General features: G+C 40.8%; 1 protein-coding gene and 1 long non-coding RNA gene across 4 annotated transcripts in view; one reads left to right on the top strand and one right to left on the bottom strand.

Moving 5' to 3' along the window:
- LOC147571165 (putative gamma-taxilin 2) overlaps positions 1 to 25,631 on the bottom strand; it is a 353,593-nt gene that overhangs the window by 114,204 nt on the left and 213,758 nt on the right. The gene's annotated exons all lie outside the window — the stretch shown is intronic.
- Positions 8,466 to 25,631, top strand: part of LOC147571170 (uncharacterized) — a 44,092-nt gene continuing 26,926 nt past the window's right edge. Inside the window, exon 1 of the long non-coding RNA XR_015247646.1 lies at positions 8,466 to 11,513. This is a non-coding gene — a long non-coding RNA (uncharacterized LOC147571170). The remainder of the gene's footprint in view (positions 11,514 to 25,631) is intronic.

The following is a 25,631-nucleotide window of genomic DNA, read 5'->3' as shown; positions in this document are numbered from 1 at the left end:
TGAAAAAAAAAAGTAGTTTTTTTTTCCCCCTTTTGTCTGCCCAAAAAGATGGAAAAAAATTATTTTAACCAAAAGGGCAGGACAGCACACCCTTTTGAGTTAACTGAGGCCTTGGTTGAAATTGCCCCTCCTTTAATCCAAAGGCTGGGGAGACGGTGATGATGTCCTCACTGCCAGCCTCCAAATGTTCCACATTTGTGTTCTTTCTGTTTAGCACGGGAATGGATGCCTGTGCTGTGTGAGGGATAGGTGACTACCATATATAAAAGGCTTTTCCTGGGTTACATAGGAGCCATTTTGCCACTCTTAGCCCAGTGTATGCCAATTTGTGGCCACCTAGATACTCTAAAACGGATATCCACATGGCTGGAACATATTTATGTGGGCACTGTTGAAAAAGGCAAGGGAATAGACCTCGACTTTGGTCCTTTTGGCCCCCTTGACGGCCAATTTTATCCTTAAAAAAAAAAATGGTTTTCACCAGCCTTCTAAAATATATTTGTAAAGAGGCTTACTGTTGGGCCAAAACAAAATTAGCGCGTCCTTCTACAACCAGGGAAGTCTTCCCTGGTCACAATCGATACCCCCCGAAGTCCTGTAGGCGGAAGACAGAGGGATAGGAGAAATCAGGGAAGACCGGATCAGCTCTTGGAGGTAGGGTCAAGCCTGGCTAGGAGCAACTGCTCCCAGCACCTCTCTAGACTGACAAAATTCAGGGCCAGGAGATGAGGCTTCTCCTGGCCAACTCTTGGGGTCAGGAGATGAGGTTTCTCCTGGCCAGCTCTGGAAAACGAAGATAAGGGACAGTCTCCTCCTCCTTTTTCCTATAGATGGGCAATTGCCCAGCCAAGGCCAATACTCCTTTGGGACGCATTCTGAAAAATTGGGATGATTTTGATCCATAAACTCTGGGAAAAAAAAAAACAAAACAAGACAACTCATTAATTATCATGGGGCTGGGGGTCCTATTAGGGAACTTCCAGTTTCCTACTGGGGCCCAGATTCCATCCCAAGATCCTAATTGGAACTATGACCATCCCATTAAGAAATGGTATTGCCACCACTTCCCAGCATGTGCTTTAGAGAAATTGAGGAGGTCTAAGGTTAAGCCCTTTATGCTAAATTAGCCCCTATTTTTTTTTTATAAACACGGAATGAGAGCCCAAATGGCTTCCTGGCGAGGTTGAGGGAGACTCTCATTAAATATATGGCTATCTCCCCTGACACCTGTGAGACTGAGACGATTTTAAAGGACAAATTTGTCACTCAGTTGGCCCCGATACTCAGAAGACACTGCAAAAATTGGCTGTTGTCCTGGAAGGAACCCTAAAAGAGCTGTTACGAGCTACCATTCGGGTATATTACAACCGAGATCAAGAGGGAAAAACAGGAAATGAGGCTTAAAAAAATCTGAGGCCTTAGTCGTGGCCTTAAGCACTATGTCAGATCAGACTTCCCAAGCTCCTGGCCGCAAATGCCACTTATGTGGCCAGTCAGGGCACCGGAAACTAGACTGCCCTCCGAAGGGACAGGGACGACAGAACTCAGAGCCCTGCAAGCCACACCCCTTGTGTAGAGACCATCACTGGAGGTGTGAATGCCCTCACGGACCTCTATATGCGAGGCTCAGATAGCCAGTGTTCCTGGAAGGGACTGATGGGCCCTGGGGGTCTTCGGGGTGGCTCCCAGAACCAAGTGTCTATTGGAAGCCCGGAGCCTCTGGTAACTCTGGAAAATTCAGGTCACTAAAAAGCCAGTTCATTTCCTTCTTGGTGCCGGGAGCCACCTTTTCTGTCCTCCTCCTTTCCAATCCCTCACCCCCCTCTGGAGGGACCCGCTCACTGTCGTTTCGTCCGCCCCTCCCACAGGAAAGGTAGCCGAAGCGGGTCCCTGGATTGACCACAGCAGAGTGGAGCCGGCATCTCGAAACTGGGAGTGCGTTCCTGATCCGTATTTTCACCCACGTGACTTTATCCATAATTGGAAGTTTGTACCTCTTAATCCCCTTGACCTATTTCACTCCTCCTCCTCCCTACCCCCTCCCAACTTCTCTTCTTGAAATCAAGAGTTTGTTCTGTATATTTTATTGTTTGTTTGGTTTTGCTTTTGGGTGCTACTTGTTTTGTTTCCGTATAGAAGTGAAACCATGTGGTATTTATCTTGTGCTTTCTGAATTCTTTCATTTAGCCTAAGAGCCTCTATTCTATGTCCATAACTGTTTCTGGAAATGAAAATGGCAAACATTTTTGTTGTTGTTGCTGAGTAATACTCAGTTGTGTGTTTATGGCATATATATGGTTACACACATATATATAACATTTAAACATTTTTGAATATGATTGACATGCAATGTGACATTAGTTTCAAATGGAGAACACAGTGATTCAACCATTCCATATGTTATGCTACGCTTACCACAAGTGCAGTTACTATCTGTCACTATATAACTGTGTTCTTTTTGTTGTGCCTTTCATCCCCGTGGCTTACTTATTCCATAACTGAAAGCCTGTGCCTCCCACTGCCCTTCTCTTACTTTCCACAATCACTATCCCATCCCCTTTTGTAACCGTCAGTGTTATTCTATGTTTGTCGGTCTGATTGTGCCTTTTGCTTATTAATTTTTGTTTTTTGGAGCCCACATATAAGTGAAGCCATATGGTATTTTCATTTTCTGTCTGATTTGTTTCACTTACCGTAACACCCTAGGTCTAGGTCCATATTGTCATAAATGTCAGGATTCCACATCCTTTTTTGTGTGTGGCTGGATATATGTATCACTCCTTTATCTATTTATCTATTGATAGACATTAGAATCCTTCCTTATCTTTTCTATTTTAAGTAATGCTGCAATAAACATAATGGTGAGTATATCTTTAAATTTTTTTTAAATTTTCAGTACACTAAATTAACTCATGAAAACATTCTAAAAGTGTACAATTTTGCCTTCTTAAAGAAATACTAAAAAAAAAAATTTAAAACCCCCAAAAGAATCTTGGCATTTGTAATTCAAAATCAGATTACCAGAGTATTAAATATTTTGAAAAACTATGTCTTTTAAAAAAATATTTATAAAGTTACGTTCAGTTTTGTGGAATTGTCATGAAAGAATGGCTCAAAACTGGGAATGTTCCTTCATTCCTACAAATAAAACCTGACCAATACAATCCGTGAAGATTCTTGAATACATGAGGTGTTCGATGTAAGTATCAAAGCCTTCACCTTCCTTCATGTAAGAACTTAATGCAGTTACTGCATTAAGGGGTTTGTGTTGTAGTTCCTGGGGCTGACTGACGGTGCATTGAGCTTTCCTCCACCTAGAACAGTGTAGCAAAAACAGTTGGACCTTTGGGCTCAAACTCCAAGTATGTGGTTTGGAGAGCATTGTTAAAGACTTTGTCATTCAGAACTTTGGGACTTTGAAAATTGAGCATCTTCAGAACCCATGGTTTTAAACGTCACCTGACTCATTCTTTGGGAGTAATCTGCATTTTGGGAAGGACATCCACCTGCTCAGTTTCCACAGGTCCATCCTCTGGGAAGGAGACAGTTTTCCTTTTAAACCTCAGTATAAAAACTCAATATATATGCCATCGGTAACCATTATGTAAAACTGTCAAGGCATCAAATAACCCACCACAGAAGCAGGAAGACTACAAAATGATGAGGAGTGAGGAGAGCAACCTGAGTCCACTGGGCCAGCACTTTTCAGGGACACTGGAATGAGCCCAGAGCACGGGTTGGTCAGATCCAGATTGATTAGATCTGCTGGTGCTCCTACTGGTCTGCTGTGTGACACTGGGCAGAGCTGCTAGGCCGCCTGGCACCTCCACACATAGTATAGTGCAAACTAAGCTACAGTGACTTCTAGATAGTGAATTAAAACATTGAACCTACTACCCACCAAATTCACAAGCCGACTCTTGTAATCTTCTGGAGACTATAGGTGACGCTGGTTGTCGTTTATTTATTTTTATACCCAATCACATAAACTGCTTTGAAGAAAATAATTTTGTCTTTATTTAAAGAGCTCTCATTTTGTCAGTGCTCTTAAGCAATTATGAGTCTTATCATTTAAACACTTTCCAACTTTCAATATTACCATGAAATAAATATTAGAAAAGGTAGAAAATTGAGTGTTTTGCTAAAAAAAAAAAAAAAAAAAAAAAAGTAGCAGTTTTTTTTTTATCCCAACATTGTATTCTACTTCCATCTGTACTTTCCACTTCCCTCATTCTTAGAGACAAAAAGATGGCGTTAGAAACTTTGATATGTAACAGGCTACATAGAGAAAAGAGGTTACGTCACACCTATTTGGTTGCTACATTTAGAAACTGGTCCTGTGATTTTAACAAAATGACTAGGTAGTTGAAAGAATCCATCAGATCTGTGTTTCTGAGAAAATGAGCACATCTGAGGAAATGCAAAATGCTCTTTAGGCTCACTGACTTAGGTTGCTTTCAGAGAGAAATTTATCAGAGAAAATATTCTCACCAAATATTCTCAAGTCCAAGTATGGAATTCACTTGGGAAGGAATCTCACAGATGAGAATTGTGAGAGTCCTGTGTATCTTACATGTTTTACGGTTCTTACCTTGGAATGGCCACACTGAAGACATCATACCACACAGACCCTTTCAAAGACGATTGAGAATTTTCCTAAGACCTTTGATGACTAGTACACAGCCATACAATGTCTGGACTTGAAACAATTTGGACGTCATAATTTGAATCAAAGCTCCTGTTCTAACATTTTGTTGTATAGAACACCTCTAATATTTGTCAAAATAGGAGACACTTTCATTTCCCAATAGTGACCATTAAGACAAAAACCTTAAATATGATTTTTTTCTTTTGTCATAAGTTCTTTTTAACAATTTTACTCTGTTCAAATAAGACTTACTTTAAGTAGTTGCTTAGCAAAAGCTTTTAAAGCTTGGCTTTTAGCACACATCCAGGCCACTCTAATGGCCTGAAGCAATACTAAAAACCATAAAAATCAGTGAACATTCCCAAGTTTTCCTTTCGCATTATATGACAAGTTCCAGGCTCATACTCTTTAAGGCAAAAGTGTGTCAGTTCTCATTACTTTGACATTTTGTAAGGTTTATAATTAAGAGGTCACTATATAACATCCCCCCCCCCAAAGTTGTTATAAACATCACCATCACTTCAAAACTGTATTTAATACTGTGAACCAGGAAGAGAGGTAAGCATAAAGAGGCCTGTCTACTCTGCATTGCTCACAAATGAAACACTACTAAAATAGAACTCTAAAGAAAATTCTTCTGAAAGCTTTTCATAAAAATATGCAACAACATTGCTTTGGTTTCCCTGCATCCAGGAAACTAATCATAAAATTTGAACCCTCACATTACAATGCCTCAAATTCCATCTAGGGTATTCTTTTTGATTTAAAATTTAATTAGCCAACATACAGTGCAATATTGTTTTCAGGAGTAGAATTCAGTGACTCATCACTTGCAACACCCAGTGCTCATCACAAGTGCCCTCATTAATAACCATCACCCATGTAGTCCCTCACCAACTTACCTCCCTCCAGCAACCATCAGTTTGCTTTCTATTCTTGAGTCTCTTGTGGGTTGTTTCCCCCTCTCTTTTCCCCTCCCCATGCTCGTCTGTTTTGTCTCTTAAATTCCACGTGAGTGAAATCATATGGTATGTCTTTCTATGATTGACATTTTGCTTTCAAAATATGTGAAAGATTTCATTTTTGGGGATGACTGAGTAATATTCCACTGTCTACCTATCCACATCTTTATCCATTTACTACTCAATGGACATTTGAGCTCTCCCTAGTTTGGCTATTGCTGATCGTGCTGCTGTAACTACTAGGGTACATGTGCCCCTTCAAATCTATATTTTTGTATCTTTTGTGTAAATACCTGATAGTGGAATTTTTGCATTGTAGTGCTTTCAATTTTTTGAGGAACCTCCACACTGTTTTCCAGAGTGACTGCACCAGTTTGCATTCCCACTAACAGTGCAAGAGAGTTCCCCTTTTCTCCACAGTTGTCAACAGCCGTTGTTTCCTGAGTTGTTTATTTTAGCCATTCTGACAGGTGTGAGGTGGTATCTCAGTGTGGTGTTGATTATTATTTCCCTGATGATGAGTGACATTGAGCATCTTCTCATGTGTCTATTAGCCATCTGTATTTCTTCCGTATTGTTATAAACTTTCCTCTCAGAAATGCTGTTGCTGCCTACCAACTATTTTGGACCATTATATTTTTATTTTCATCTTTTCCACGTTATTTTTCATTTCTTCTTTGATTTCTTCATTGACTCATTCATTCTTTAGCAGCATTTTATTTAACCTCCATATAATTGTGTTCCTTCCAAGTTTTTCTTGTGGTTGATTTCTACTTTCATAGTACTGTTATCAAAAATGATGCGTGATAGGACTTTAATCTTTTTTAATTTGTTGAGACTTGCTTTGTGGCCTAATATAGGATCTAGTCCAAAGAATGTTTCCATGTGCACTTGAAAAGAATATGTATTCTGCTGTTTTATGATGGAATGTTCCGATTATATCTGTTTAGTCCATCTGGTCCAGTGTGTCATTCAAAGCCATTGTTTCCTTATTTATTTTCTGTTAGATGATCTGTCCATTGATAGAAATGGGGTATTGAAGTTCCCTACTCTTATCGTATTACTATTGATTAGTTCCTTTATGTTTGTTGTTGTTTTATATATTTGGGTGGTCCCATGTCGAGGGGCAGGATTGTTTACAACTGTTAGAACTTCTTGTCAGCCCTGTCACTGCAGAGCCTGGCCCAGGGCTTGATATCATGAATCTTAAGATCGTGGCCTAAGCTGAAACCAAATTTCAGATGCTGAATGTACTGAGGCACACAGGCGCCCCTTTGGGTACTTTATTCAAATTAATTTGTAATAGAGTTATTTTTATTTGGCTTAAAAATAAGCTTTTTGGGGCACTGGGTGGCTCAGTCATTTAAGTGTCCAACTTCATCTCAGGTCATGATCTCACTGACAGTTCCAAACCTGCTTGGGAGTCTCTCCCTCCCTCTCCCCCTCTCTCTCTCTCTCTCTCTCTCTCTCTCTCTCTCTCTCTCTCTCTCTGTCTTTCTCTCTGTCTGTCTCTCTCTCAAAAAAAAAAAGGCTTTTCTAATTTAGTATTTTTAGACTGGCAGAAATATTGGTGCTAACCAAAATATGTGTTAAGTTTATGTGACTAGGGTTAATGTACAGTAAAAAAAAAAAAATCATAAAATTCACTTTAAGTTTATAAAGTATGCCTTTAGATTTGCCAGCATTAAGCATAATACAGACATACAACTTTTATTCTATATGGGCTTAATAAGTAAGTTCATGTTATTATTTCTGTTCCAAAATTTGCAAACAAGAAAAATAACTCAGTATGATGACTTTTAAAAAATGTTTTATGATATTTTCATGAGTAATCCAAATATATTAAAAAATAAAAGCAAGGGGCGCCTGGGTGGCGCAGTCGGTTAAGCGTCCGACTTCAGCCAGGTCACGATCTCGCGGTCCGTGAGTTCGAGCCCCGCGTCGGGCTCTGGGCTGATGGCTCAGAGCCTGGAGCCTGTTTCCGATTCCGTGTCTCCCTCTCTCTCTGCCCCTCCCCCGTTCATGCTCTGTCTCTCTCTGTCCCAAAAATAAATAAACATTGAAAAAAAAATTTTTTTTAAATTAAAAAAAAAATAAATAAAAATAAAAGCAAGGGATTTAGAGAGGTGTAAGTGGAATGAGATTTCTGGTGAAATTTTCAGCAATGGTTACATTTTATGGCATGTATAGTGAAATGGTTTCCCTAAATCTTTTTGCTAACTTGAAACTTTAAAGTTTGCTAAGTTAAATTGTGGATAGTCATTGAGTATCTAGATCATTTTCAGATAGGATAGAGTAATGAACCGATAATAATTGAACGAACATAGGTTTATCTAGTTTTGGCTTTCTCTAACAGAGAAATTGAATATATTAGTAAACATTTTCCATGGAACAAGGAAATATTTACTAAGAGGAATAACATGCTTCTGCAATTTATAATGTACTTATAAGTTTGACAATGCTAGTGTAAAGATGCTAGTGTAAAATGCTAGTGTAAAAGACATCCCACAATTGCCTGCTAGGCGTTTCACTAGAAATTAAGGATTTTAAGGGTTAAGAATTCTAGTAAATATGTGTAATAATATAAACTACTTAGAAATAATAAGGGTGAAAGGAAACAATTGTTTATGAAAACTAGGCAAGGAAATAAAATAAGTAATTGTTCCAGAATGAGAAAAAATGTAAAAGACAAAAATCTAAATGGATGTAAAAAAAAGTTACAAGCAGTTTGTGGAACAGCAATCTAGGGAAGGAAACTTTATGTAACATCAAACTCTCTAATAATGGATGGATTTATTTGTTGCTTTTCAAATAAGTTTTAAGAGGGGCACCTGGGTGGCTCAGTCTGTTAAGCGTCCAACTTTGGCTCAGGTCATGGTCTCGCGGTTTGTGAGTTCGAGTCCAGCGTGGGGCTCTGTGCTGACAGCTCAGAGCCTGGATCCTGCTTGGGATTCTGTGTCTCCCTCTATCTCTGCCTCTCCCCTGCTTGTGCTCTCATTGATACAATGTTGACACAATGTTTAATGATATGATAAATCCCTAATTCTCTCAGCCAAACACAAATCCATGTGGTTTTGTTTTGGAGCTTTGTCTATCTCAAAGGTGATACTTACCAAATGGAAGAGTGTGGACGTGGGAGTATAAAAGTTCAAGATTCAAGCCTTCGTTCTCACTTAGATGGCCACTTCTTGTAGTATCTTGGATTAATGACTTAAATTCCCAGAACTTTACTTTTAGATTAGTTTAAGAAAGTGGGAGTAATAATTCCAATTTTATGCAGTTGTGTTTGGAGGACTGCACATGCAAGGGCACTCACTGGTCTTGACACATCAACAAAAGCTAGAACATGAAGAACTGATGAAGCAAAATAAATCAAACTGGGTTTTTGTATTTAAGTGACACAAAAGGAAATTAGTGTAATTAGGACACCTGGCAGAAACTCTCACCACATCCTCTAAGATGGAAAGTAGTGTGCTGCTTGTTAGACTCCAAAACTCACTAGTTGATGCAGGACGGTGTAGCTGAAATGATCTTTATATAAATAAAGGTAACTTTAAGTCCTGTCTGACTATGTGTTGGGGACCACCTCATCTGGGACAGGAGCTTTTTGTCACTCTCAGGCCCTCACAAGCAACAACATATTTAAATGATGAATTATATCGAGGTATATTCCAAGTCCTCGACCATCATACTTAGACTTTCAGGGTGCTGTAGACTGATGGTCAATTTCCTGAGGTGTCCGGGAGTGGAGAAGGGGATGGGAGCTCATGTTCCCATACATTTAATCTACTTGCCTTGGGACTTTTCCAGCATCGTGAAATGATGTGAGATGTGAAAAGTGCATGCCTGCCTGGCCTAAGACAACTGCTTTTACTCTTCAAAAGAGAAAATCTATCACGTAGAGGGGCCAGACCCTGATTGACCAGTGTAATTTGCAGAGGTTGGAGTTTATTTTGCCAAATTATTTGTTACATTTCCTGATACATAGTGATAGTTTTGGAGTAAATGCTTTTTCTAAAAGGTAACCATTATTCATGAACGCTGTACCACTCAACTAAAGGGCATACAGTGGGTAAGTATATTTAATTTCCTTATACTGAGCATTCAAAGTTTTCCCTTACACAGAAGCTGTGGGAAAGAGTAAGCACACACTTGGAAACTCTTTCTGCTTACAGATGTGTAAAGAAACCATTTTTTACAGTAGAGTTTTCACTTAAGCACAGTTGGAGAGAATCTCAACCAGATGTGTTAAAAGTCACTTTAATCTTCCAAGATGTGGGTATTTCAGATTTCCCCACGCCCATGTATGTATTTCAGTAACAGTAGTCTGAAAATCATCTAGTCAGAAAAGAATGTTACTTGGTACTGTTCAGTTTGGAGGGGAAGAATGTTTTCTTTGGGAGAACAAGAAAAAAAGAAAATGATCCGAAAAAAAATAATGGGAAAGTGGGTATCCTCGGTTGTCTGCTGTAGAGTCTAGGAGGAATCTGTTCAATTAAGGTAACACCCCTGGGAGAGGTATCCAGAAGTAGAAGTGAAATCATCAAAGTGATCTGAGAAATACAGAAAAATGTATAGGATGGTTTTGGAAGCCATAAAGAACTGAATCCCTGCTGTGAAAACAGCAGTGAAGAGTCTAGATTTTATTCAGTTCTGCTGTCTTGAAGATGGGTTAGACCAGTGGACTGATGAATACTGTGTTGTTTTGTTTGTTTTTGTTTTTGTTTTTTGAGTTGAGTTATAAGTTAACATGACTTACAGTTCCTCCCATTAAAGTGAATTGTGAGGTAGTTTTTAAGTGCATTAACAAAGCTGTGCAACCACTGCCCAGAAAGCAACACAGGGCGTTGAATGTTTAGCTTTTAGATGACGTATATTTCACATGCTGTTCAGTTTACCCTTCAAAGTGTAAGATTCAGAGGGTTTTCGTACATTGCAAACGTTGTGTAACCACCACCAATCTAGAACAAACAAATTAGGTTATTTAGTAGAAAGGATCATATATTCTGCTTGTTCTTGGGTTTTATTAAACAGTTTGAGGATGAGTGAAAATAGTTTTTAATGGATAGGTTGTTTGTACTGCAAAGTGTTCTGTTGCATAGCTACCACTGGTAAATTAATAGGAGGAATGTGATCATTTTAGTAATTTCAGTTCCATCCTTGTTTCTCTAGAAAATATAAAAAAAGGAATTTTTACATTTCTGCAGTAAGTGGAAGTCCGGAACTGAAATTGTCTGTCACCTGATTTCCTCCTTCTCAGGATCACGGATGGCGTTGCACGGGAAGTGGAGAGGTATTTTTCCTTCACAGCGGTTTGTCTGAGTAAAGTGGGCTGCTTTGGATTCAACTGTATCTGCTTTCGTCCTGAGAGAAGGGCTGGTCGTATTTCAACATTAGGAGTCCATAGTTGTTGGGTGGAAATATTTTTGTGCAGCCCCGTGAAATTCCATTTTGGCGGCTGGGGTTAGAGAACGGCTGGGTGTTGCCTCTCAGCTGGAGGTCATACTGCCCCACGCTGACGGTTAGCACCCAAGTTCTTAGGCATTGGATTAGTGGTGTTTGACACGTGAGTTCATTCTTGAGTGCCTCGCCCAATGTTGCCAATAAAGTAGGATTAGGTCCTGTCGACCTATTTAAAACGTGTTCTAGGGCTGTGAAAGCAATGACAGCCTTCTCGGCAGACGCTAAGGTATGAGTCATGCACGTCTCCTCTGTACTTTTCTGGCAGGAGGAATGATTGAACGATGCTTTGTTCTCGGAATCTGGTAATACCGCGTTCGACCACCTGACACGTTAAATGCATTATTTTTAATGGCAATATAATGCCCATCATTGTCTTTTCAGCCCGAAGCCCAAAGAAGCACTTGAAGCATTGGACGCGCTACAAACCAATGACTCTCTTTGTGAGTAGAATTTTGTTTGCTCCCTAGTCATAAGTAAATGGCACAGGCCTAATGTTTGTTACGTTCTAGAAGCAGTGTTCAGTTCATTCCTTATATGGGGCTTTCATCTTGCTTGCAGTATATAGGCTTTTACAAAACTTCCATTGTACTCTCTTTCAAATAGTACCCTAAGAGGGACACCTAGGTGGCTCACTTTGTTAACTGCCTCACTTCGGCTCAAGTCATAATCTCCCACTTGGTGATTTTTGGAGCCTCCTTTGCATTCTGTATGTCTCTTTTTTGCCCCTCCCGCACTCGCACACACATGCTCTCTGTCTCTCAAAAATAAATAAACATTAAAATTTTTTTTAAATAAAAAAAGTACCAAAAAAAAGAAGAAGAAGAAGGAGAAGGAGAAGGAGAAGGAGAAGGAGAAGGAGAAGGAGAAGGAGAAGGAGAAGGAGAAGAAGAAGAAGAAGAAGAAGAAGAAGAAGAAAAGAAACACAAAAACTGTTGTCATCCGCATTAGAAACTATGGGCTAGAGGGCTTTTTGAGCCTCTGTTACCTTCAAGTTTGACTGTATTCTCTCACCCATAATTTTGCTGAGAATTATGGCATTCCATCATTTACTATCTGCTTATTCACAGACTCATGCACACTAGACATGTATTATACCATAGGATATGCTCAGGTACGCTGACCACCACCATTGCTGCCACCATCCCTGTCTTGTTGAAGCTTTTATCTCTCTGGGAGAAGAGACAAGTTTACCACATGTGCACAGGTACATGTGCATAGGTGCACAGTGGTAAGGGTGTCAGGAATGGAGGTGGAGTGATTACAGTTTAAAAAATGGTGACACACCCAAAAAAAGCTCTTTTTTTTCTTTCAAAGTTTTTATTTATTTTTGAGAGAGACAGAGAGCACAAGCAGTGGAGGGTCAGAGAGAAACAGGGTGACACAGAATCCAACGCAGGCTCCAAGTTCTGAGCTGTCGGCACAGAGGCTGACATGGGGCCTGAACCCACAAACCGAGAGATCATGACCTGACGTGAAGTCAGATGCTTAACTGATTGAGCCACCCAGGTGCCTCGAGCTCCCCACTTTAATTAATTGATCAATAATTAATTTGTTAATTAACAATCAATTAGTTGATTAATTAGTTAATTAACAATTAATTAGTTGATTGATTAATTAATTGAGAAACAGACCAAGCAGCAGAGGGGCAGACAGAGACGGAGAGAGAGAATCCCAAACAGGCCCCATGCTACTTGGACAGAGGCTGATGTAGAGCTCTAACTCACAAACCATGAGATCATGACTTGAGCCTAAAGCAAATTGAATGCTTAACTGACTGAGCCACCCAGGCGCCCCTCGAGCTCCGCACTTCAGAGTGGGCGTGCTGGGCCCAGTGGCAACAGAATTAACAAATGCGGTGTAGTTCACATTAAAAAAGGAGTTGAGTGACAGTACATTCAATTGTCACAAGTAAGTAAACTCACTTAGTTGTAAATGAATTATATTAAAAGTTAAAGGAGCTGCTAAGTTATTGAACCTAAGTTACTGATTTCAAAGTAAAAGCCACAGGACCCACAAAAAGGGGAGGCAGTTGGGTGAGGAATCCCCATGCCCCAGAGGTAGGTGGTAAGTGATGGTACTTAAACTGAACCTGGAAGGTGGGGCAGCACTTGACAATAAGCTCAGAGTGCCTAGAGGCACAGTACTGCAGGAATCCTACCCAACTAATTAAAAGTTTCTTGGGTCACAAGGGTCTGACAAGGAAGAGATAGACAATACCTACCTGGCACAGTTTGTCTTCAGTGGATATAGTGAGACTAAGAGAAGAGTAGTGAAGCCACTCAGAAAGGTTTGGCTTTCTGAGGACAGAGATAATGCAGTTAAAGACAAATGGGGGAAGTTTTGTGAGAATGTACTAAAATGCGAAGGATTTTAAGCGGGAAGAAATGTGAGTTACTTGTTGGAGATAATATCCAGCCCCACGGGTTAACATGAGAGGCACTTGCTGGGAACCTGGTACCAGTCTTTTCACAGATAATCATGCAGTCAGTGATCGATCATATGTGTTTTAAAAGGAGATTAAAAAAAAAAAAAAAGTTAAATAGATGCCCTGCAAAGGAAGCTTAAGAACAGTTTCTGTTGAAAAGGATTCCTGTATGAACCTGAGTTTCAGAGGTTTTTGAGGACTAGTTCTTATGAGTGAGACATCTCTCTCTATAACCGTGTCTAAGGTTCTAAAGTTCAAGAGTGTACTGTATATACTGTATAGCACCGTGCCTGGAGTAAGCGAGGGTTGTACATATACTGCAATCAAGTAGCAAAAGCAAGGACGAAGATTGAGACTGTGCAACTCAGACTATTGCAGTGTGAACTTGACAATACTTGAACTGGTAAACAGTGAAGAAAGGTAGAAGGAAACACATGTATTGATCTAGCAAAGTTCAGAGGTAATGGGCGTGGCTTGTTTTGAATTTAGACTGGAATTGCAGGTGGCTTGTTTTGAACCGAGACTGGAATTGCAAGAGAATACTGGGATATATCAGATGGGCTGTGAACACAGCATTAGACATAATTAAGGTGCAGTGGTGTGTTCAGCGTCTGGGAAGGTGGTGGTAGTGGCAGAGGTGCTTGCATAAAGATAAAATGGAGAGTTGGGTTGTGAGCCTGGATTGTAGTGTGAGGTGCACAAAGTGAAATTTCTGTTTGAGGGGACTCCAGATCTTCTTAACCAGACAGACCCGTCTATTTGATTAATGAACTCCTGTCATGGATTCCTCTTCCCCACAAGAACTAAAGTCCAGTTTAACTTCTCCTAAACTAAGGCACTTCATCTGCTAAATCTGGGTAATCTTTACCCAGACAGATCAGATAATCTCTTCATTTTCTTTTGCAGACACCTTGTCCATCTATGGGATCCTGCAACCAAAAGAATGCTCCCCCTCATAATCTTTCCCCCAAACAGATTCAAGTATGCATTCGTTGGAGATGAAGTAAACATAGTAAACATAGACTTAAGCATTCTCAGTTCAATTTCCACAGACACATTGGGTCTTCCTGGGAGGGGTGAGCAGAAGAGGGAAAGATAGTTTACATCTCTATGAGGTGAGCTCAGAGAGGTGGTAGAATTCCGGAGTTATGTCCTAGCAGTTTGTGCACCTTTTCTAACTATAGCAATGGGTTGAATACTTTTTAACGGGTTGTGAAAGCCTGGGAGTATTTGGAAGGTGGGGATTCTTGCTTTATCAGGGCTGTTCAGGCTAAAGGGGTGTTGAGGTCTGGACCAGGACTTCTGCAGCATCCAGTCACTTATTTAGTAAAGATCCTTCCATTTTTCCTTTGTCCTTTTTGTTATTGTTACATTCTAGCTCTTTCCTTCTCAAAATCGCAAACCCAGAGGCAGGGCTAATGATGAGTAAGGACACAGAGTAAGTAAATGGAAAATGGGTTACGCTATTGTATGGGAAATCTAGCATGCCTTGGTTGCTTACATGTGATGGTTGAGCATACATTTGTGTGTGTGTGTGTGTGTGTGTGCGCGTGTGTGTGCGTGTGCACGCGCGCGCGTGGGCAGGGGTGAAGGAAGGAAGAGCATGCACACACCTGAGTGGTTGCATCTATCTTCTGCTTGGAATCTTGACTGCATTAACTCAAAGAGGTCTCTAATGGCCATTGTACAAGAACATAGGATCCATAAGTATAGTCACTTCCACTTACAGCACGTACTAGGACAGGTCCAGGTGTTGGTTGTTTTCATTCAAGCACATCCATCGAGTATTGAGGATTTCCAGCCTAGTAAAATATTATTGTGTTCAGTGCAGCATAGTGTTTTTGCTGCGTAGGCAGAAGCATCTTTGCTTCAGTGATGTACCATCATACCTGTTTCTGATCAGAATCATCAGCATCAAGGAGACAGGAGAGCATTTCTGCTCAGTGTATGACCCCAAGGGCTGTTCTGCTGTTTCACTGTGTCTCACACACACAGCAGAACAGGAAAAAGTGAATAATGGGAGTCAAGACACATGGACTTGGTTGTCCACTTGGGAATTTGGGCCAAATTACAGGGATATTTGTCTGGGACCTAGTGGTCCTAGGGTCAGATTTCCTTGTTCTGCCTTGTGGTTGGTTTATTCAGGCATATACAGTCCACCAAAACTTCTATAAGAGTGAATTTCCACATAAGGATATTTCTGAATTGAACGATAATTCATTAGTGTACTCTTTTACAAACAGGATGTTGTTTCCTTCTAGAAGAATCATGAAGATCTAAGTAAAAGTCCTGAGTGCAGCGTTCATTAATTATATGACTTTGGCAAAAGTGTATAACTTCTCTTGAGCCTCCCGTTTTCTTGGTAAATGGTAATAATACACTTTCTCATCAGGGCACTCTAAAGATTCAGTGAGTGTCTTAGTAACAGTGCTACCTGGCATTTTCTGGATACAGAATAGACATCCTGCCTCCTGCCCTCCCCACACTTGACAGCATTTTGTGGAAACTTTCAACGGATTTCTCCTTTTGTAAAGAGAATTCCAATCTTTCTTCTGGTTAGGGAATACCATGTTGGAAAGCAGGATCACCCCTGAAGTATCCATTCCTCTTTTCCCTGTACTTAAGATCCTGAGGTATTTGTCAGGTATTCCTGTTTCACACATAACCCAGTCGCCTTTATAGTATGTACACCAAATGCCATCTAAACATGATCTGCATTCCGTAGGTGACTATCCGTATATTCAGTCAGAAATTGTTTTCACTTTATGTGTTTTACTGATTTGTTTTTCATTTTTCTCAAAGTTTATTTCTTTGGGAGAGAACATATTAGTATGTCTATAGGCAAGACCACGCATTTTCTCATTCAGGTAATGCCTTGCTTTGTTGGTTTCTCCCTCTCCCCCATCTCCAGACCTTTCTCACTGCTTTGGTAAACCACTTCAATCAAGATCCATTCTCCTTTTGTGGATGGCTCCAGTAAGGAGCTACTTTCTTTTACTTGTGAGAACCAGGATTAGAATCCTGTAAGGTGTTGAGTTGTCCAGCTTGATGGGTCTGTTGTGTCAACTCTGGTGACTGCTCTTCTGGTTTTATACAGAAGTCACATCTCAAGAGACCACACAGATTAGTAGTCACTGTGAATTTTTCAAAGGGCAGGGATGGAGAGAGAGAAGGAGATATCTGGCGTATTATGTTTACCCACTGGTCCAACCACACTGATCAGCCACCACATAAAAGCCTGTGTCCTGAAAGATACTAAGAAGTAGCAGAAGTCTGAAGTACTTACTTTGGATTTGAGAGCTTGACCTTGTGCCATAAGCTGAGACATTTGAGGAAGTGACGTTTGAGCTTGTTTGCTGGTTGATTCTGTGGGCAGACAATTACGGAACTTTTCTGTATCACTGTCCTATGTAGCTTGGCTCAAGCCAAGGGTTCAAGGGCACAAGACTGTAGAGTGGACCACTGCAGGCTCCCAGGACCTTGACGATGGCTGAGACCCACTAGGGACCTTCATCACACCAGCATGATATACCTTAGTGGAGAGACAGAACAGTCAAACACCACCAAACCAAACTAAAGCACAACAACTACAAAAATCAGGAATGGGATGATTTGGGGTCTTGTGAGGAAAATGGATCCTGGTAGTTGTAAGACATCCTTTCCCCCTTGAACCTAATGGAAGAACAGGAGGTGGAAGTCTGGATCCAAGTAAGGACTCTGTGAATGCTTTAAGCACTGAGATGCATTGTGGAGCTTTGGTTAAGGGTTCCAGAGCAGACCTTCTCACAGGATGGGGGAAGTCACTTAGAACTAGAGGCACCTAGGAGCACCTGGGTGGCACAGTTGGTTAAGTGTCTAACATTGACTGAGGTCATGATCTCATGATTCATGCGTTCTAGCCTTGCATCGGGCTCTGTGCTGACAGCTCAGAGCCTGGAGCCTGCTTCAGATTCTGTGTCTCCGTCTCTGTATCTGCCCGTCCCCTGCTTGCACTCTGTGTGTATGTTGTCTGTCTCTCTCTCTCAAAAATAAACATTAAATAAAGGAATAAGTCACCTCTCTTTAAAGAGAGAGGCGATGCCTTTTCCAGGGGCAGTTTGAAGTGAATAATGGTGACTTTTAGGCAGTTGAAGGGAAATGTATGCTCCCCAAGACTTCAAGTTTGAAGTTGTGGTGGAGAAGTAAGTAGATGGTAGTGTTGCTGCCATTCGGAAATGGTTGATCAGTGAGAAGATGTGCAAAGGGTACAAGTAGAACACAGATTTATAGATACAGAGAACAAGCTGGTGGTTGATAGAAGGGAAGGGGTGAGGGTTAAGTAAAAAGCTGAAGGAGATGAAGAGGCACAGACTTCCAGTTATAAAATAAATTAAGTCTCAGGGATGAAAAATACAGCATAGGGAAAATAGTCAGTAATATTGTATGGTGACAAATGGGGACTGCAAATGGGGTGAGCATTGAGTAGTAATATGTATGTCAACTGTACTTCCATTTAAAAAAGTAAATAAAAATTTACAATTTAAAAGATAATGAAAACAAGGGTAGATGTAAAATAAATGTTTTGGTGTATTTGTTTTTGCTGTTATCCTTGTCCTTACTCTCAGCAGGAGCTGCTACCTTATATGACTATTGACAAGTTTCCCAAGTCAGCTGAGAGTACATCATCAAAGTGACATAAGGAAAGAATGGGAAGTGGCAGGCGGGATCAGAGTGTTAACCAGATATCCCATTATTGAGGTCATAGTCTGGTGGTTATACCTGTCTAGCCTGGAATATTCAGAACTGATGAGTTAGGGTGGAAAGAGGGCAGGATTAGCTTTCACTAGAGGTATTTTAGAGTCACCTAAAATATGATGAATAAGACGAGGATGTCACATCTTAAAAATATGCAATGTGAGAAATATGCACACTGGCTCAGTCAACGGAAGGATTCAGAGACTTGGAGCGCAGTGAAGGGGGGCTTTAAGCAACGTTCTTGCAAGAGCAGGTGTCTGATGGATAGGCACACTCAGGGCAGTTACAGAAGGCAGTTTATTTCATGTACAGGTTGCTCCCCGGTTTTCCTCATTGTCTGAGTACTACAGACGTTACAGCCTTACCTGGCCATTGCCTGTGTCCACGTAAGGTAAAAAGTAGTCTGATTGGACATTTCCTAAGGTGATGATGTGACTTCAGTTGTTTGGTGCATGCTCATTGCAAGCCTACAAAAAATAAGCCCGGGAAACGGAGAAGGGAAGAAGAACCGGGAAGTGAAGTGTCTGAGGGTTTGGCACTCCATTATGGGGTGGGGGAGGTTCATACATATTTGTCAACCTACTGTTAACTAGACAGTACAGCTTTTATTTGGTATTTCTGAAAATGAATCATCTATCTTGTGACATGCAGGACACACTGGGATTGGAGAATGGATTCAGAGGACAAAAAGATCTTGCATCATGAAGTTGGATTTGCAGAGCTGGAGAGGCCCAGATTTTATTCTGATTAGGGGAAGTCATTGTGAGAGGATCTCAGCAACTGGATACAGCCATTTTAGTACTAGAATCTGGAATGTCATTAGTATGGAACAACAGGGCTCAAGGGCTGAGAATTCCTGCTAGTAATATAGCAGTAAGTTTGTCAAAACAATACTGGATTAGTAACTGGTTAGTGTGTAGAAGTGACGTGTTAGGTACTTTGAAAGACTGGGAATGCAATGATGGCAAAGAGGAGAGATAGGTCCTCACAAGTAGATAGTGGCTGGCATCTTACATTGCCAGGGGCTTACTGATGATTGGTTAAAAGTTAAGTGTAAGTGGCTCTTCTAGGTAGGGCAGGGAAATGTGGACAGGTTTTTTCCAGGCTGTCCCCACTGGTTGCTAAATCTACCTCATGTAGTACCTTATTTCCTGTAGTCTGTTCCCTGGGTCTCCAGGAGAATGTAGGAAAAATTTATTTTCCCTGTCTCTTTATTCCTCCGCAGCTCTGTGACGTTATTTACTGTGCACTGAAACAAACCTAGATTCTTGGCCTGCTGCTCTGTGGCTTATGTAGTCTATAAAACCATCAAATATTTCCACTTTGAGTAGGGGACAAAGAGAAGGATAGACTTCCATATTCATATCATTCACTCATTCATAGGTACTGACCCTGTCCTTGGACAGCTTAGAAAACATATCCCCGCTTTGTACCATTTGTCTCCTTAAGGCATATCTGCTTGGATGTGGGATAGACGTCAAAAACCTCTTTCCAGTAGCCTGGGCAATCTGTGTCTGTGTCCATGTTTGTTTACCTCAGTAGACTCTGTGTTTTCGTGTACATAAATACAGTAATACCATAACTTGAATATTTTCATGTCCTGGTAGTCTAATCAGTGTTTCAATGACAGCACACCTACTACCACCATTATGTAAAACGTATCAGGTGGCATATCCATTCCTGTAGTCATCTGTGCTTGCACTTAGTCTGCTTTACTTTTTTTTTTTTACTCCTACTGCTGTACTCAGATCCACCCAAACTCATCTCTTGGGCCCTGAACTCTCAAAGCACTTCTTTCCTGTGCCTTCCTACAGCAGTCAGTAAAGAGAAGCTTTATTCATTTGCCATGTGTGTGTGGTGTGTGTGTGTGTGGTGTGTGTGTGTGTGGTGTGTGTGTGTGGTGTGTGTGTGTGTGTGTGTGTGTGTGTGTGTGTGTGGTGTGTGTGTGTGTGTGTGGTGTGTGTGTGTGTGTGTGGTGTGTGTGTGTGTGTGTGTGTGTGTGTGTGGTGTGGGTGTGTGTGTGTGGTGTGTGTGTGTGGTGTGTGTGTGTGTGTGTGTGTGTGTGTGTGTGTGTGTGTGTGTTTCATACATGCATGTGTGGACTTGGAATTCTCATATTTTGCCATTTAGTACCAAACAGAAGTCTGGAATTACTGAACTTGTTAATTTGGGAGTGGATGCACTTTAGCAAGGTAGAAGGAAAGGATGATGTGTTTCCCTTTGGAAAGAAAAGTGCTCAGTCAGCCTAATTGTTTTAATTGATGTATTTGCACAGTGCATATAGGTGTGCCTTTAATTTTTGCATTGGTGTAGGACTCTGAATTCTATAAAGGTTAAAAAAAATTTTTTGAGACTTATTTTTGAGAGAGACAGACAGGGACAGAGTGTGAGCGGGGGAGGTGCAGACAGGAAGGTTGACACAGAATCTGAAGCAGGCTCCAGGCTCTGAGCTTTCAGCACAGAGCCCGACATGGGGCTCACACTCAAGGGCCTCAAGATCATGACCTGAGTTGAAGTCAGATGCTCAACCACCTGAGCCACCCAGGTGACCCGAATTCTGTAAGGTTTTTAATTTGTTGGTCCGGTAGGTAGCTCTGACCAGGAAGCTGGGCAGTTTTTATGTCTGTGCTTATCTGAGTGTCCCCAGGAAACTTGGAGATGATCATGATTTTTATTTTAATGATGGTAGATGTGGGCCTGGGAAAGGGGTTAGTAGAGTAAACAAACTAAATACGAACTGAATAGGTGGATAGCTGGATAGGTGTTGTAGTCGTGGACTTTCAGCTGGGTCAGTGCTTTCTCATCATATGAACTAGGTGGAAGCCAAGCTCTAGCACTGTACACAAATGGCCTGGGAATTGGGAGGCTTGTAAAGCCCAGAGTTACCGTAATTGATTGAGCTAGTGAAGCTTAAATTCTACAGGTGTGGAAAGGGAAAGGGAGTGGTCATGCCTTCCCGGGCTGTGGGTATGTATTAAATAGACTCGTCTTTGTGTAGCACCTTGCACAGGGTTGGATCTGCAACAGTGGAAATAATTGACACTTAATTGTTTTGTCAAGTCCTTTGTGATCATTTAACTCATTCTGCCCTCTTATCAGCTCTGTCAGGTGTAGGAATATGCTATAATTACTCCCATTTCACAGGGGATGCATCACCTCACATCTAAGCTGGAGGGGACAGTATTTGAACTCAGCACTTTCTTGTACCACAGAGAGCTCAAGCTTAAGTTACCTTTGCTTAACATGCCCTTCTTTACCCACTTCCTGTGCATACCAGAAGCAATGCTAGTCGCAAGCAGGTAAACCTCGCTCACTCCTTCCAGCCTAAAGAGAAAGGGGGGAGTGGAAGACTTATAGAGGGAATGTGGGAACTGATAAAAAGAGTAGCTCCTGGAGTCCATTTAGTGTGCACCATTAGGAGGTTTTCTAGTTTGGCTCTTGTTCCCCGTTCATACTTTACATTTACCCAAAATGTTGTCCTGAGACTCCTATGAGGTTTACAGTAACTTTTAAATTTCGATAAGCTGATTAAAGTAGCAAGTTTGGAAGGGGAACCGACTTAGTCACTTTTATTTTTTTTTATTTTTATTTATTTATTTTTATTCACTTTATCATTTTTTTTTTTTCAACGTTTATTTATTTTTGGGACAGAGAGAGACAGAGCATGAACGGGGGAGGGGCAGAGAGAGAGGGAGACACAGAATCGGAAACAGGCTCCAGGCTCTGAGCCATCAGCCCAGAGCCCGACGCGGGGCTCGAACTCACGGACCGCAAGATCGTGACCTGGCTGAAGTCGGACGCTTAACCGACTGCGCCACCCAGGCGCCCCTCACTTTATCATTTTTAAGAGGTGGTAGATACTCTGTGGGGAACCCGAGTTACATGCAATGGGTGTTGTTCTACACAAATGTATTATATTTATTTGAACTAGCATTTATTTGAACTAGCATAGTATACCATTTGAAACCCAAAAAAATCTCTTCTGGAGCATAGTAGGCCTTGGATAACCATTGGAGTGATTATTCCTGCACTTGGTATGAGGCATTTGGAACAGCCCACAATCCTACATGATATTTGAATACCATCCTGTCTTGATGATTACAGCTTTGCAGTGCAGCCTAAAGTTTGTGGTTGTGGTGACTCCACCTTTGGTCTTCTTTTTCAATGTTATCTTTTGCTATTCATTTCTTTTCTGGTTCCATACAAATTTTAGCATTGTTTGTTCCTAAAAAAAAAGTAGCTCTGTGAAGAAAGCTGCTATTATCTCAATGTGTAGATTGCTTTGGGTAATGTCAACATTTTAACAGCTTGTGGTCTTCCAGTGCATGGACTGCTTTTCCCTTTCTTTGTGTCTTCTTTAGTTTCTTTCATAAGCTTTGTGTAGTTTTCAGCATACAGATCTTTTACCTCTTTGGTTAGGTTTATTCCTATTTTATGGTTTCTAATATAATTCTAAACAACGTAATTATAAACAGGATCAATTCCTTGGTAATTCTTTCTGTTGTTTCATTACTGATGTATAGAAATGCAACTAATTTCTATATGTTGATTTTGTACCCTGCGACTTTGCTGGATTCATGTTATCAGTTCTAGCAGCTTTTTGGTGGGGTCTTTCAGGCTTTCCATGTAGAGTAATATGTCATCTAGGGAAAAAAGCACATCTAGAAATGTGTAATCAAAGAAGTCTCATCTGAGGAAGTGAATTCTTGATTCCAATCTACCATGCTTAGAGCCAAACTGAGTGGACATTCAGTAGTTTCTTTTGTGACAGTAGAAACTTTTGTGACCTTATTGCATGCCTAGTTATATTTTTACCTACCAGACATTTGTCTCCTCACCTTATGGGCAAAACCATTCATTTATGGGCAGATACACATCCGTTTGTGGAAACAAAAGCACAAATGCATACCTGTGCACTCAAATGTAGCATCCCCCCCCCCCCCCCACACACACACCCCTACTTATCATTGAGTCACCTTCACCTCCCAGCAAGTTCAAGACTCTTGCTCGCTCTTCCCCTGGCCAAAGAGGTTGGCATGGCGGATACATTTTCAGTTCCTAATTGTATATAAAGCCAGAGATGTTGGGTGCAATGTTCTATTTATGTTCAGTAGCCTAGTTTATCAGTTGTTTTCTTGTACTCTTCTGTTTTGCTGTAGCTTGTTTTATCTGCTTATTCTATCAATTCCAGATCACTTCCAATTTATCTGTTAAATTCTCCTTCAAGGAATGCAGTTTGGGCCATTTCTCCTTGTATATGTGCTAGTTTCACACTTAACTACTTCGTGACTGTTAAGACATGCAAATTAAAAGTACTATATCTCCCATGAATTTTATCCTTTTGTTTAGTATTCACATAGTGTTTTTAAGTTCGTTTTCACTTTTATGGTATCTGTAGGTCATAGCTAAATGCTGATAAACCTGAGCTATATTTGTGTTTTCAATACACTATACTTCGGGCTTTTTGTGTTGCCCATTTAAAGTTGATGTAATCTGTTGATGCATGTTACTTTTCAGTGGTGCTTTCTACTTGTCCAGCCTTTTGAGTACAGTTTTTTTCCCCTGCCGCATTTCACATCTTTTGGATTGGTTAGTTTTTTTTAATGATGCTGTCTTTTATTTCTCTTTCCTTAGTGAATTTAAACCATTTCTCACTGTTATTTTAATGGTTACTGTTGAAATTACAGCATGAATATTGAAACCACCAAAGGTCAGAAGTACTTAGCTTTTTTGTCCTTTTCTAGGGCAGAAGAAGGGCTTGAGAATTCCATACTCCTCTCCCTTATACCCTATTGGCAAATGACAGGTTTCTGGCCTTATTTTGGAAGATTGTGTATTTATAATTATGATTTAGGACTTGGATTTTACCTGTATTAGACCTTTTCACTTAGTCTGACTCATCTACTCTTCTGTTTTTGTTATTATTGTTTGTTTGTTTGTTTTGTTTTGCTTTGCTTTCCATGGTGAGTTCTCAGCAGTTTCTTCTCAGCAGCTTCCATTTCTAATTTTCTTTTCAACTTGAGTGTGTAAATAAATATATCCCTTAAACCCATTCCACTTGATTCTTAATTTCATTCATTGCCTTATTTATTTTCTGAAAGATTTTTTTATGATTGTTTTTCACATCTACTTGATCACTTCTGCAAGGTTCTTTTTGTCCTTGAAGATATCTTTTCACTAGTTTCAAGTTCTAAGGTCTGTGTGAGCCTGACTGTTGTAGGTAGTTTTCCTCTCCCACCCCTTCTCCGTCTCCTTCTCTCTCTCCCTCTCAAAATTTCTTTTATTTATTTGTTTGTTTGTTTGTTTATTATTTATTTATTTATTTGAGAGAGAGAGGGTGCAAGTGAACAAGGGACAGAGAGAGACAGAATCTCAAAAGGGGGAGATGAGAGAGAGAGAGAGAGAGAGAGAGAGAGAGAGAGAGAGAAGAGCGAGAGAAATGGGTCTCCCCCAGGACTCATGTTTTACCCGAGTGGTGCTCTTGCTCACCCAGTGTGGGAACTGAGCTCACCAGAAGTGGGCTTGAGGTGACCTGGAGTGGGGCTGGAGGTCATCCAAAGCAGGACTGGAGGTCATCTGAAGTGAGGCCTGTGCTCACTCAAAGTGAGGCTCGAGGTCACCCAAAGTGGGGCTTGACTTACCTGATGTGGGACTCAACTCAGGAACTGTGAGATTATGACCTGAGCCAAAGTCAGACTTAACAACTAAGCCCCCCACTACCCGGTGAGTCTATATTGTGTTGTGCACTATATGTAAAAATATGGTTTCTTTAAGAATGCCATGAAGGAGAGGATGATCCGGACTTCCTTTTTAAGTCATGTTGCATTTCATTTGAATGGTGTCTGAGGTGTCTCTTGGTTGACACTTGGGGTTCCCTGTGCTGGCCTGGCAGTGTAGAATCATTAGGTTTTAAGTCCTTAGGAAGACAGGTTGGCTTTTGGCTGAGGTACTTGTGACGGGACAGCCCTTTGGGTCCCAGCTGGTTGTGGGCAGGGTCAGTCTCCTATTAGATTCACCTTTACCAGTACCCTTACCCTTGGTATTTGGCTTCTGTTCCTGTATTACCGGACGGTCACTTTGTGTGCTCTGAGTTCTTTTTTCCCACTTTGAATTTGGAATTTCCTTGCTATTTTCTAAGCTTTAAGACCTTTTAGGAGTTTTTTTAAAGAAATACTTTACACATTTTTTATGATCGTATTCAAAAACAGGGAGGTTGTTTTGAGATGGCCTTTGCCCATCATTGCTGCAGATTGTAAATTGGAGGATGTTTGAACTGATGTGTCTCTCTATGCTTATTCTCTTTTGTTGAATGGACATTCTCTCCAATCCCATTGTGGTTTGATGTGGGAGAATAGGAATTGTTCCTTGGCTGGAGGATGTATACATGTCCTCTGGGGAA

Source organism: Puma concolor, unplaced genomic scaffold, assembly GCF_028749965.1.
Source record: "Puma concolor isolate L17-30 unplaced genomic scaffold, mPumCon1.1.hap2 unalloc_scaffold_5, whole genome shotgun sequence".
In the NCBI taxonomy this organism is placed as follows: domain Eukaryota; kingdom Metazoa; phylum Chordata; class Mammalia; order Carnivora; family Felidae; genus Puma; species Puma concolor.
Note: the sequence above shows the minus strand (reverse complement) of the source record. Positions and strands in the feature narration are given on the sequence as shown.